Genomic DNA, 12109 nt, shown 5'->3' with positions numbered 1-12109 from the left:
AAGAAAATGCATTTGTTTTATTTGCTTATATATGGCATGAATAAATACAGGTTTACAGAACCTAGCCTGCAAATTTAGCATCTTATATGACAGAGAAAATCATGCATTGAAATTGTACATCAAAATCATGTACTGAGCTGCAAATGCAATGAAAAATAAGATACTTAAAATTTTTAACGTCTTGCCTGGGGTGCCACTTGGTCTAGGTCAGACCCTGCCAGGGAGAACAGGAATTAGTGTCACATGCTTATTTTCAGGCTGTAATCTGTGGGCACCCTGCTCTGCGGGAGGGATCGTGGTAGCCCAGACTCAGGGCTGGAACAGGCCCTGATTGAGGGGGTGGCTGCATGGTTTACAACGCTCCGATGTCTCAGACAATGTGTCTCTCCCAAAGCCTCAGATCTGCGTTCCCAGAAGGCTCCTGCGCTGCCTCTGCTCCTTTCACCTTCTACAGCAAGGAGCAGCAGCAAGGGTCAGGCATGAGCCATAGGCACTAGGTGGGAGGCAGAGGCTTTAGGAGCCCAGAGTGTTTGCCAGTCTGGGCATTTTGGCTGAGACCTCAGGGACACATTGTGAGGCAGAATCCCAGGCATCTGTATGAAAGGAGCATAGGGACTTTAGAGCAGCCAGACTGGGTCAGACTGGGTCCATTTTGCCCAGTGTCCTGTCTTCCCATAGCGGCCAAAGCCAGGTGCCCCAGAGGGAATGAACAGAACAGGTAATCATCAAGTGATCTATCCCCTGTCACCCGCTCCCAGCAAACAGAGACTAGGGACACCTTCCCTGCTTTCTGCCGGCCGCTGCACATTGAGTGGATGTTTGCAGAGAACTATCCACAGTGACTCCAAGATCTCTCACTTGAGTTGCAATAGCTATTTTACATCCCATCTTTTTATATGTAGAGTTGGGATTATGTTTGCCAATGTGCATCATTTTGCATTTATCAACATTGAATTTCGTCTGCCATTTTGTTGCCCTTTCACCCAGTTTTGTGAAATCTCTTTTTAGCTCCCCACAGGCTGCTTCGCACTTAACTATCCTCTGTAGTTTGGGATCATCTGCAAAATTTGTCACCTCGCTGTTTAGCAGATCGTTTACCAATATGTTGAATAGTCCCAGTACAGACACCACTAGTTACATGTTTGCATCCTGAAAACTGACCATTCAGTCCTACCCTTTGTTTCCTAGCTTTTAACCAGTTATTGATCCAGGTGAGGACCTTCCAGAGGTGAAAGTAAACCGGTCCGGTCCGGTATGGGGTTCCGGCAAGAGCGGGTACGCTGTGCTAGCCCGGCCCAGCTTCCCCTAGCTGGTGATTTAAAGGATCCAGGGCTCCCTGCAGAGGCCAGTGCCCCGGGCCCTTTAAATCGCTGCCTGAACCCCCCCTGCCGGAGCCCTGGGGAGCAAAGCACTGCCGTGGAACGCTGCTCTCTCCCGCGCCAAGAACACAGAGCAGGGGCGACCGGAGCTTCCTTACAGTGTGTGGGGGGGCACTGTTGTCTGAACTGTGGTGCTCCCATAACACCCCTCCCCCGAGGCCACACCCACAAAACGCCTCTTCCCCCCAAGACTCAACCCTTCCCCCCACTCCATCATTTGTCTTAACAGCCAGTAAAGAGTAGTGGGGCCATGGCCCTCTACCCCCGCTGTTCCAGCACCCCTGACACAGAGCTAAGCAGGCAGCAGTGTGTGAGTGTCACAGAGGCTGCTGTGCTGAGCTGAGCCACTGAGGGAAACAGGGGCTGATGTTGGGGCTGTCCCCCTCCCCCTGCCTCAGGACTGGTTGCTTGCAGCAGCTGTCTGAACTTAGAGACAGTGTGCCCACACAATCCCTCTCCCCACACACACAAACACACTCTCTACCCCACCAGGCACATTGCAGTTGAAAAGCAGCTGGCAATCTAGTAGGATTCCCATGGAACAATGGGATAGAGAAACCTGCATCATGTGATGCTGTACCAGCCCATGAGGCTTTGCAAACCCTTCCCAAAGCACCTGCAGCCAGTTGCACAGCTACCCACAATGCACTGCTCTCTGTGGCCATCCAAGAGTCTAGCCTGGATGTGCTCTGGTGACACAAGGGGCATAGTGTGGACATGCAACAGCTGTTTAATTGAAACACTTTAAAGCCACATTACCCAACAGTGTAGATATAACTTGAGAGTGAGACAAGACCCAGCTCTGTTGAAACTGAAGAACCGTAACTTCCTCCGTAGTTGGCAGGATTTGAACCTGTTCAGGGAGACCCCAATGGATTTATAGCCTATCACCTTAACCACTCAGCCACAACTACTTGCTTGTGGTGGGTCTCTCACTACACTCCAGTTCTGTTCTCACTGAGTGATCAATTCCAATTGTTCCCTCAGACCAGCTTCCACAACACACAAACTGCTGTGCCATTGTGTAAGTGTGTCCCTGGCTGAACTGCAAGAATTCCTGCTCATTTCCCTTCTGGCTGGAGCATGAGGAGAGTGTGTTTGTGGTCAATGACGTTCCTGTAGATTGTTGTCCATTTCCTGCCTTGATCATTCAGACAGTTCCTTTACCATAATATCCCCAGCACATCAGGGATTGCAATAGCAGGGAGCAGGTTTTCTCTGGGGCACTGAGCTTTGCCAGGGGTTGGTGGTTCCTTTCCTTCCTCACCCTGGAGTAAACTCAGCTTTTTATTCCATCCTTGATGTTTCTAGGAATAACAAGAGATGAGCAAGGAAAGAGGTGGACAGGGCGGGTCTCAGGTGAGGGGCAGAGAGGTGCAAGTGGTGGGCAGGGCCAGTCTTATGGGTGGGGCAAAGAGGTGTGGGTGGTGGACAGGGCAGGTCAGGGGAGGGGATAGAGAGGTGTGAGTGCTGAGCAAGGTGGGTCTCAGGGGAAGGGCAGAGAGGTGGGGGCAGCAGGGAGACCTTGGGGGCGGGGGTGGAGAGACACAAGGAGGCCTTCTGGGAGGAGAGGAGCAAGCAAAAGGTGGACCAGCAGGCCTCAGCCAAAGAGAAAGAGCAGGAGTGGGAAGTGGCCAAATGGGAGTGAGAGCAGAGCACAGGTGGGGCTTCAGAGGGAGGAGAATGAGTCAAGGGGGTGGAGTGGACAGAACTGCCCAGAGGATTCAAGGGGCCTGAGGCAAAACAATTTTGGGTGCCCCTTCCATAAAAAAAGTTGCAATGCTATAGAATACTATATTCTCATGGGATCCCTGCAGGGCCTGGGGTAAATTGCCCCACTTGCCCCCCCCCTCTGGGTGACCGTGCCCTCAGCCTCTCCTCGTAAGTCCACTGACCCCTAATCATTTTTGTTGCCCTCCCCTAGACTCTCTCCAATTTGTTTCTATAGTGGGAGGGCAAAAACTGGACACAATGCTCCAGATGTGGCCTCACCAGTGCTGAATAGAGGGGAATAATCACTTCTCTCGATCTGCTGGAAATGCTCTTATTAATCCAGCCCAATACGACCAGTTACCCATATTCAATGTAGACCCAGCAATATTTGATCAATTGGTTACTGTCCATTCAGGAGGTTCTTTCCTACCTATTCATAAAGAATGAAGATGCTCTAAGCAGAGGGGAGAGAGCTGTCCCGTCCGTGTAGTTAATCCATCTCCACGAGAGGTGGTAACTATGTCACTGGGGGAAGCTATGTGGGTGAGTATGCAAGCAGTGGTGTCTCCATATATCTATAAGTTTAAGTGTGGGCCCCTTACTGAATGAGGGAGGTAACTTAGTGGACAAAGGATGTGGAAAAAGCTAATGTACTCAATGCTTTTTTTGCCTCTGTCTTCACAAACAAGGTCAGCTCCCAGATTGCTGCACTGGGCAGCACAGCATGGGGAGAAATTGACCAGCCCTCTGTGGAGAAAGAAGTGGTTCGGGACTATTTAGAAAAACTGGAGACGAGCACATGTCCATGGGGCCGGATGCGCTGCATCCGAGGGTGCTAAAAGAGTTGGCAGATGTGATTGCAGAGCCATTGGCCATTATCTTTGAAAACTCATGGTGATCAGGGGTGGTCCCGGATGACTGGAAAAAGGCTACTGTAGTGCCCATCTATAAAAAAGGAAGAAGGAGGATCCAGGGAACTACAGACCACTCAGTCTCACCTCAGTCCCTGGAAAAATCATGGAGCAGGTCCTCAAGGAATCAATTCTGAAGCACTTAGAGGAGAGGAAAGTGATCAGGAACAGTCAGCATGGATTCACCAAGGGCAAGTCATGCCTGACTAACCTAATTACCTTCTATGAGGAGATAACTAGCTCTGTGGATGAGGGGAAAGCAGTGCATGTGTTATTCCTTGACTTTAGCAAAGCTTTTGATACGGTCTCCCGTAGTATTCTTGCCAGCAAGTTAAAGAAGTGCGTGCTGGATGAATGGACTGTAAGGTGGATAGAAAGCTGGCTAGATCGTCAGGCTCAATGGGTAGTGATCAACGGCTCCATGTCTAGTTGGCAGCCGGCTTCAAGCGCAGTGCCCCAAGCGTCAGTCCTGGGGCTGGTTTTGTTCAATATCTTCATTGATGATCTGGAGGATGGTGTGGATTGCACCCTCAACAAGTTTGCAGATGACCCTAAACTTGGAGGAGTGGTAGATACACTGGAGGGTAGGGATAGGATACAGAGGGACCTAGACAAATTAGAGAACTGGGCCAAAAGAAACCTGATGAGGTTCAACGAGGACAAGTGCTGAGTCCTGCACTTAGGACGGAAGAATCCCATTCACTGTTACAGACTAGGGACCAAATGGCTAGGAAGCAGTTCTGCAGAAAGGGACCTAGGGGTTACACTAGACGAGAAGCTGGCTATGAGTCAACAGTGTGCCCTTGTTGCCAAGAAGGCTAACGGCATTCTGGGCTGTATAAGTAGGGGCATTGCCAGCAGATCGAGGGATGTGATCATTCCTCTCTATTCGGCATTGGTGAAGCCTCATCTGGTGTACTGTGTCCAGTTTGGGGCCCGACACTACAAGAAGGATGTGGAAAAATTGGAAACAGTCCAGCAGAGGGCAACAAAAATGATCAGGGGTCTGAAACGCATGACTAATGAGGAAAGGCTAAGGGAACTGGGCTTGTTTAGTCTGAAGAAGAGAAGACTGAGGGGGGATTTGATAGCTGCTTTTAAGTACCTGAAAGAGGGTTCCAAAGAAGATGGACCTAGACTGTTCTCAGTGGTAGCAGATGAGAGAACAAGGAGTAAGGGTCTCAAGTTGCAGTGGGGGAGGTTTAGGCTGGATATTAGGAAAAAACTTTTTCACTAGGAGGGTGGTGAAGCACTGGAATGGGATGGCTAGGGAGGTGGTGGAATCTCCTTCCTTAGAGGTTTTTAAGGGCAGGCTTGACAAAGCCCTGGCTGGGATGAATTAGTTTGGGATTGGTCCTGCTTTGAGCAGTGGATTGGACTAGATGACTTCCTGAGATCCCTTCCAACCTTAATATTCTATGATTATATAATTAGATGCTCTAATGGTCTCTTCTGGCCATAAAGTCGACTAATTTCTGAAAAACGGAGCGTAGCATTGGGAGCAGCATCTGATGTTTTACTATCTAGCCGGCTTGCTGCCAAGAACGAACACTCGTTTAGTGGGGTGATCCTCCAAAGTGCTTGGCCTGGGGTAGGACATTAGCACAGCAAGGGAGAGGTGTGGCAGTGACATCACAAAGGCCTTCTGCAGGACCTCAGACTATTAGTCAAAGGTGGTGGGGAGGTGTTGACCTCACAGAGAGATGCTGACATCAGCCAGGCAGGACAGGGGCGAGGGGCCAGGGAAACCTCAGAGACCCCTGTGGCTTTGCTTCAGCAAGTCTCCTTCTCCAGGTCTCTCCTTGAGGACTGATAAAGTATTCGGGTTCACAGATGTGAGCACCAGGAGGAACCTCTTTCGAGTTTTCTCCTTCCCTTGTAGTGATTTTACTAGAAAACAGCCGTCCCTGTTTAGAAGGTAAGAGCCTCCTGGAGGTTTGAAACCTGTTCAGTCTGATGCATCTGGTGAGAGTTGAATTCTAGACATGGAAAACACGAGCTTAAGGAGGCAGAATTTTATTGCGCACCTGGGATTTTGTCCCTTAGAATCAGTGAGGACAGAAGGGTTTGTCCTTTTTGTTTCAGCTTTTCCTCCATCCATCCTTCCCTCCTTTCTCTTCTTCTCTTGCTTCTTATCTCCTTTTTCCTATTCCCCTCTCAACATCAGCAGGAGTGCTTCTGTGTGTGTGTGCGTGTTGCAGGGAAGTGCTCTGCAGCTCCCACTGTGAGAGATCCACCCAAAAATGTGGGACTGAAATAGTGCTTTGGCAGTGATCCCCAGCAGTCACCTAGGCCATCTTTTGGGCTCTCTGGTAAGAATATTCAGCCTCCCATCCTCAGTCTCTATCCTGATTGGCTGAGCAGGGGGTTATTGACAGGGAGGAGACTCAGGTCCATGTTGTTCTCTTTTAAGAACAAGGAAATAAGTCAGAACCAGTTCTATGTTTGACATATTTTGTTGCTTCTCTGCATTAATTGTCTCTGAGCATTTGATGATTCTCTCTAACATTGCAGTTCTCCTCAAATACTTGCTGAATAATTACTGTGCACTGTTGTTGGTCTGGAGCTCATCTGAGATCACGTTATTCAGGTCATTCAATGTCTAAAATTCAAGATCCGATGGTTGGTTTGAAAATCAGGGCTCTTGGATCCTATTCCCAACTCTGCCACTGCCTGGCTGTGTGACCTAAGACAAGTCAGTTCTCCTTTCTCAGCCTTAGCTTCTCCCTCTTTCAAGTAGGGATAATAATGATCCACTCTTACCTACCTCATGGTGGGTGGAGGATGGGGATCCATTGGAGAGTGTCACTAAGAGTAGTGCATAATATGAGGTGTCCCATCACGTTTACTCAGAGCAGATTATGACATAATAGATTAGCTGAAACAGTCTTTTTTATTTGCATTTTTTTATTTTGGAATTGTTAAGAGCAGCAACGACTTGGAACAGGTTCAGAGACGGGCTACGAGGATGATCAGAGGAATGGAAAAACTGCCTTATGAAAGGAGACTCAAAGAGCTTGGCTTGTTTAGCCTGGCCAAAAGAAGGCTGAGGGGGGATATGCTCGCCCTATATAAATATATCAAGGGGGTTAACGTTAGGGAGGGAGAGGAATTATTTAAGTTTAGTACTAATGTAGCCACGAGGACGAATGGGTATTAACTGGATATTAGGAAGTTTAGACTTGAAATTAGACGAAGGTTTCTGACCATTAGGGGAGTGAAGTTCTGGAATAGCCTTCCGAGGGAAGTAGTAGGGGCAAAAGACTTTCCTGGCTTTAAGACAAAGCTTGATAAGTATATGGAGGGGATGTTATGATAGGATCGTTAATTTGGGCAATTGATCTTGAATTACCACCAGACAGGTCTGCTCAATGGTCTGCGGGGAGATGTTGCATGCGATGGGTACTGAGTTGCTGCGGAGAATTCCTTCTTGGGTGCTAGCTGGTGACTCTTGCCCACATGCTCAGGGTTTAGCTGATCGCCATATTTGGGGTCGGGAAGGAATTTTCCTCCAGGGCGGATTGGCAGGTGCCCTGGAGGTTTTTCGCCTTCCCCTGCAGCGTGGGGCACGGGTCGCTTGCTGGTGGTGTCTCTGCAGCTTGAGGTCTTCAAACCATTTTTGAGGATTTCAATAACTCGGTCCTGGGATAGGGGTTGTTATAAAATTGGATGGGTGGGGTTCTGTGGCCTGCCTTGTGCAGGAGGTCAGACTAGATGATCAGATTGGTCCCTTCTGACCTATGAGTCTATGAGTCTATGAGTCTATGAGCTCAGACTGAAGCATCTTATCTAATTTTCAAGATCTAAGTGTCTCCTCCTTGTGTGTGATGACACAATTTAACACACTGTGACAAACAGGAGATGCTTTTGTTTTGCAACAAAATCTTTTTGCAAAGAACTTCCATCTCACTTATGATTCTGAGAAACAAACTGGTTTAGTCTGAATGGGATTTTCGGACAGAAACGGTTGGAATGAAATTTTCCCACCATCTCAATTCCTGAGCTCTATCCCTGCCTCTGGGGTGATTTGTTGTCTGTTAGAACAGGAGTCTGACTGGCGGCTTCTCTTTCTGGCTCTGCCACCGCCTTGCTGTGTAGGCCCTTGGGTAGGTCACCTCCCTTCTCTGTACCTCAGGCTCCTCCCATTTGTCCAATGGGAACAGGGACAGTTCTCGAATTCTGGGCAGTTGTGAGCCTGAGTGAGAGAAGGGGTGTTGAAGCCCTCTGTGAAGAAGGAAGGGGAGTTTCTCTGTGTTTTAGCACCAAGGAATTCTAAAGTTTGCTAAAGTGTCTAGTCTGTGGAAACAAGAAATGGTAGGGGCCAAACTTTTTAACCACTGCCTTTTTAAGGCCCTTTCAAGGATGTGAGTCCCTATCTTTTAAGTACCTGGGGTTCTTTGCAGCAGGAGAGAAGAGGTTCTTGCCTTCTTTTCTGTGGCCTTAACAAACCAGGTGTTGTGCCCCAGTTCTCGTCTGAGATCCCTGAAAAAGAACATCTTCCCATCCATGAACAAGACAGGACCTATCTTTCAAAGAGGAACAAAGAGACCCCTGGGACTTACAGACTAGCTAGCCTGACTGCCATAGCTGGAGAGACACTGGAATACATTCTTAAACACTCAGTTTGTCAGTAGCACCTACAGGATAATTTGGTTCTTAGGACGAGTGAGCATGGATTTGTCAAGAACAAATCATTCCAAACCAATCCTCTTTCGTTCTTCGGCAGGGTTCCGCACCTGGTGTAGGTGGGTAAACAGTAGATGGGATCTAGCTTGCAGTTACTAAGGCTTTCGACACTGTCTCGTAGGACTTTCTCACAAGCAAACGAGGGAAATGCAGTCCAGCTGCAATCAGTGTAATGTGGGTGCAGAGCTGGTTGAAAGCCCAGACTCCAGGAGCCCTTCTCCATATTTGGCTGTCCAATGGAGAGGGTGTACCTAGTGGGTCTGGCAGGCATCAGTCCGGAGTCCGGTACTATTCAATATTTTCATGAATGATTTGGAAAATGCAGTGGAGACCATGCTTCTAAAATTTGCAACTGACACCAATCACTTTGGAGCACAGGATTGAAATTCAAAACGTCCTTAACAAATTGGAGACTTGGTCTTCTTGAGCCAAACTCCATGGCTGGGTCCCTCTCTCTACACTGGGCTGAAGCGAAACCCAAGAGCCAAACACTCCTCCCGGGCAGTGAGCTCCGACCTTGAATGGTCAGATGCTGCTTAGCACTGTCAGAGCAACTTTTGCTGGGAGATTCTCCCAGCACTTTCCAATAGCGGGAAAGTACGAAATCCCCATTTCACTGCTGGGGACAGAGCCCTAGAGGGGGGAGCAACTTGCCCAAAGTCCCCCAGGAAAAGGAAAAGAACCAGCAGTGGAACCAATAGGAAACCCAGCAATGGAACTCAGGAGTCCTGGGAGTGTGCTAGGGTGACCAGATGTCCTTATTTTATAGGGACTGTCCGAATTTTGGGGCCTTTTTCTTATCTAGGATCCTATTACCTCCCACCCCCTGTCCCGATTTTTCACTCTTGCTGTCTGGTCACCCTAGGGTGTGCACATGTGTGGGTCCCAGCTTCTCCCTGCCCCCCTCATTGAAGCAGAAGTGCAGGGTTACTGCCCTGGGTACTGCAGGGCACTGGTGGACATGGGGCTGACTGGAGGTAGGGTCTGGCTGCAGGCAGGGTAAGGGGTGCGGGCCTGGCTGGCTTCAGGCAGGGGGGTGCATTGGGTTGGCTGGAGACAGGGCAGGGGATGCAGGGCTGGCTGCAGACAGGTGGTGCAGGGCTGGTGCAGGCTGAGTGTGTGGGGGGGCTGGTTGGCTTTGGGCAGGGCCACAGGGGGGTGTGGCAGGAGATGGCTGGAGACAGGGCTGGGGGTTTGTCAGGGGCTTTGCTGTAGGGCTGGCTGCAAGTAGGGCAGGGAGGATGAGGCTGGTGTGGGCATGGCAGAAGGTGCAGGGCTGTCTGGAGACAGAGGATGGCTGTGGGCAGGGCAGGGCAGGGGGTGCAGGGCTGGCTGCAGGTAGGGCATGGGGCAGGGCCGGTGCAAGGATGTTTCACTCCCTAGGCGAAACTTGCACCTTGCACCCTCCCCCCCTGCGTCCCCACCCTGAGGTGCCCCACCCGTGGCACCTCCTCCCCTCCACCCTGAGGCACCCCTCTTGTGGCAACTCCCCCGCTCTGCCCTGCGGCACCCCCCCTCGCCCCAGCTCACCCCTGCTCCAAGCACGAGCACCCTGAGCACACCATGGCCGCTTCACTTCTCCTGCCTCCCAGGCTTGTGGCGCCTAAGCCTGCCAGGCAGTCAAGCACCCTCCTCTGAGCCACAGCAGCCCTGAGAGTTGACAATAGAGGCACCTTAGCTCCTGAGTTCCTTCAATGGGTCCCCCTCCGGGGTCCAGCTCCGATCACCAGATACTTGGGGTATGTCTATACCACCTGCCGAATCGGTGGGCAGCGATCGATCCAGCGGGGGTCGATATATCGTGTCTAGTGTAGATGCAACACATCGAGTGCTCTCCCCTCGACTGCTGTACTCCAGCTCGGTAAGAGACACAGGCAGAGTCTACGGGGAGCTGCAGCAGTCGACTCACCGCGACTGTGACATTATAAGTATAATCTAATATCTCATTGAAAGGTGACAGGGCCAGAAAGAGTTAATTAACTCACCTCACCGACTGATCTGACCCATGGGTGAACCTTAAGAACTGGTTAGCAAGATATGTGAATGAACAGAGCTTTGAAATGCAAGTCTGCATTGTTAGAGGTAGAAGGGGAGATGTTTGCTCAGGTCTTGTGATGTAGGCAAACAAGTCTTGTCTATTGCTACAGTTTTAATTCAAAGAGCAAAAAAGGAATATTAACATTAATGATGATACTTGAGTGAAATAGTATTATTGTCTATGTGTCTCTTTGAAGGTTGTGGTAACCTGTATCTGAACTGTTTAATGAAAAAATTACTCTGTACTAATTGCCAGGATGCTTGGAAGGAGAGTTAAGCCTATTGTCTTCTGAGGCCGAAAGGCTGCTGGAAATGTATAAGAACCCTGGGACACGATCCTTCTTCCTCTCAGATCTGCTTTGGGTTTCAAGAGGGGGAAACCTTAAGCCACAAGGATTGAGATCCCCAGTCATTGACTGGAGCCACCCTGAATATGGAAATTGGACTATAACCTATGGACTATTTCTAAAAGAACTTTTGGCAACTACAAGCTCACCTCTATTATGTATCTGAACCTCAAGAATTGAATTCAGGTCGATATGTTTATTTATCTTTTAATCAACACTCTGTCTCTTTTCTTTTCTAATGAATTTTAGTTTAGTTAATAAGAATTGGCTATAGCATGTATTTTAGGTAAGATATAAGTTATAATTGAACCTGGGTAGGTAGCTGATCCTTTGGGATCAGAAGAATCTTTTCTTTAACATGATGAACTAAGATTTTCAGGAATCATCATCATATCTGACAGGTGTGTCTGAACGGAGGCCTGAGGCTGGGTACTTTAAGGGAACTGCGTGGCTTGAACTTCTAAGTAACCAGTGAGGTACTACAGAAGCTGTTTTGTGTTGGCTTGGTAAATCTAAGTATCGGAATAACCAGCACCATTTGGAATTTGTCTGTCCTGTTTTGTTTGCGGTTCACCCTGATTGAGTGACCTCAGCTGGCTCCCACGGGCAGCACCATCACACCTACAACCAGGCTGTAGGGGTCCGGGGGATCTTAGGGGCCTTGGGGTGCACAGATATCTACGTCCAGGCTGTAGAGGTCCCTGGGGAGCTTAGAGAGTTTTGGGGGAGGGAACAGATACCAATCTCCAGGCTCTAGGGGTCCCAGGGGGCTTAGGGGGTTCGTGGGGGGCACATATTCGTACATCCAGTTTTTAGTGGTACCAGGAGATCTTAGAGGGTTAGTGGGGGGCATAGATACCTACATCCAAGCTGGAGGCATCCTGGGAGTCTTAGGGGATTTTTGGTGGCCCAAGGTACCTATGTCCAGGCTGTATGGGTACCAGGGTGTCTTAGGGGTTTGGGTGGGCACAGATACGTATGTCCAGGCTGTATCAGTCCCGGAGGGGGGTCAGAGGTTTCATGAGGGGCACAGATA

This window comes from Gopherus flavomarginatus, chromosome 2 (assembly GCF_025201925.1).
Source record: "Gopherus flavomarginatus isolate rGopFla2 chromosome 2, rGopFla2.mat.asm, whole genome shotgun sequence".
Classification (NCBI taxonomy): domain Eukaryota; kingdom Metazoa; phylum Chordata; order Testudines; family Testudinidae; genus Gopherus; species Gopherus flavomarginatus.
This window is presented reverse-complemented; position numbering follows the sequence as displayed.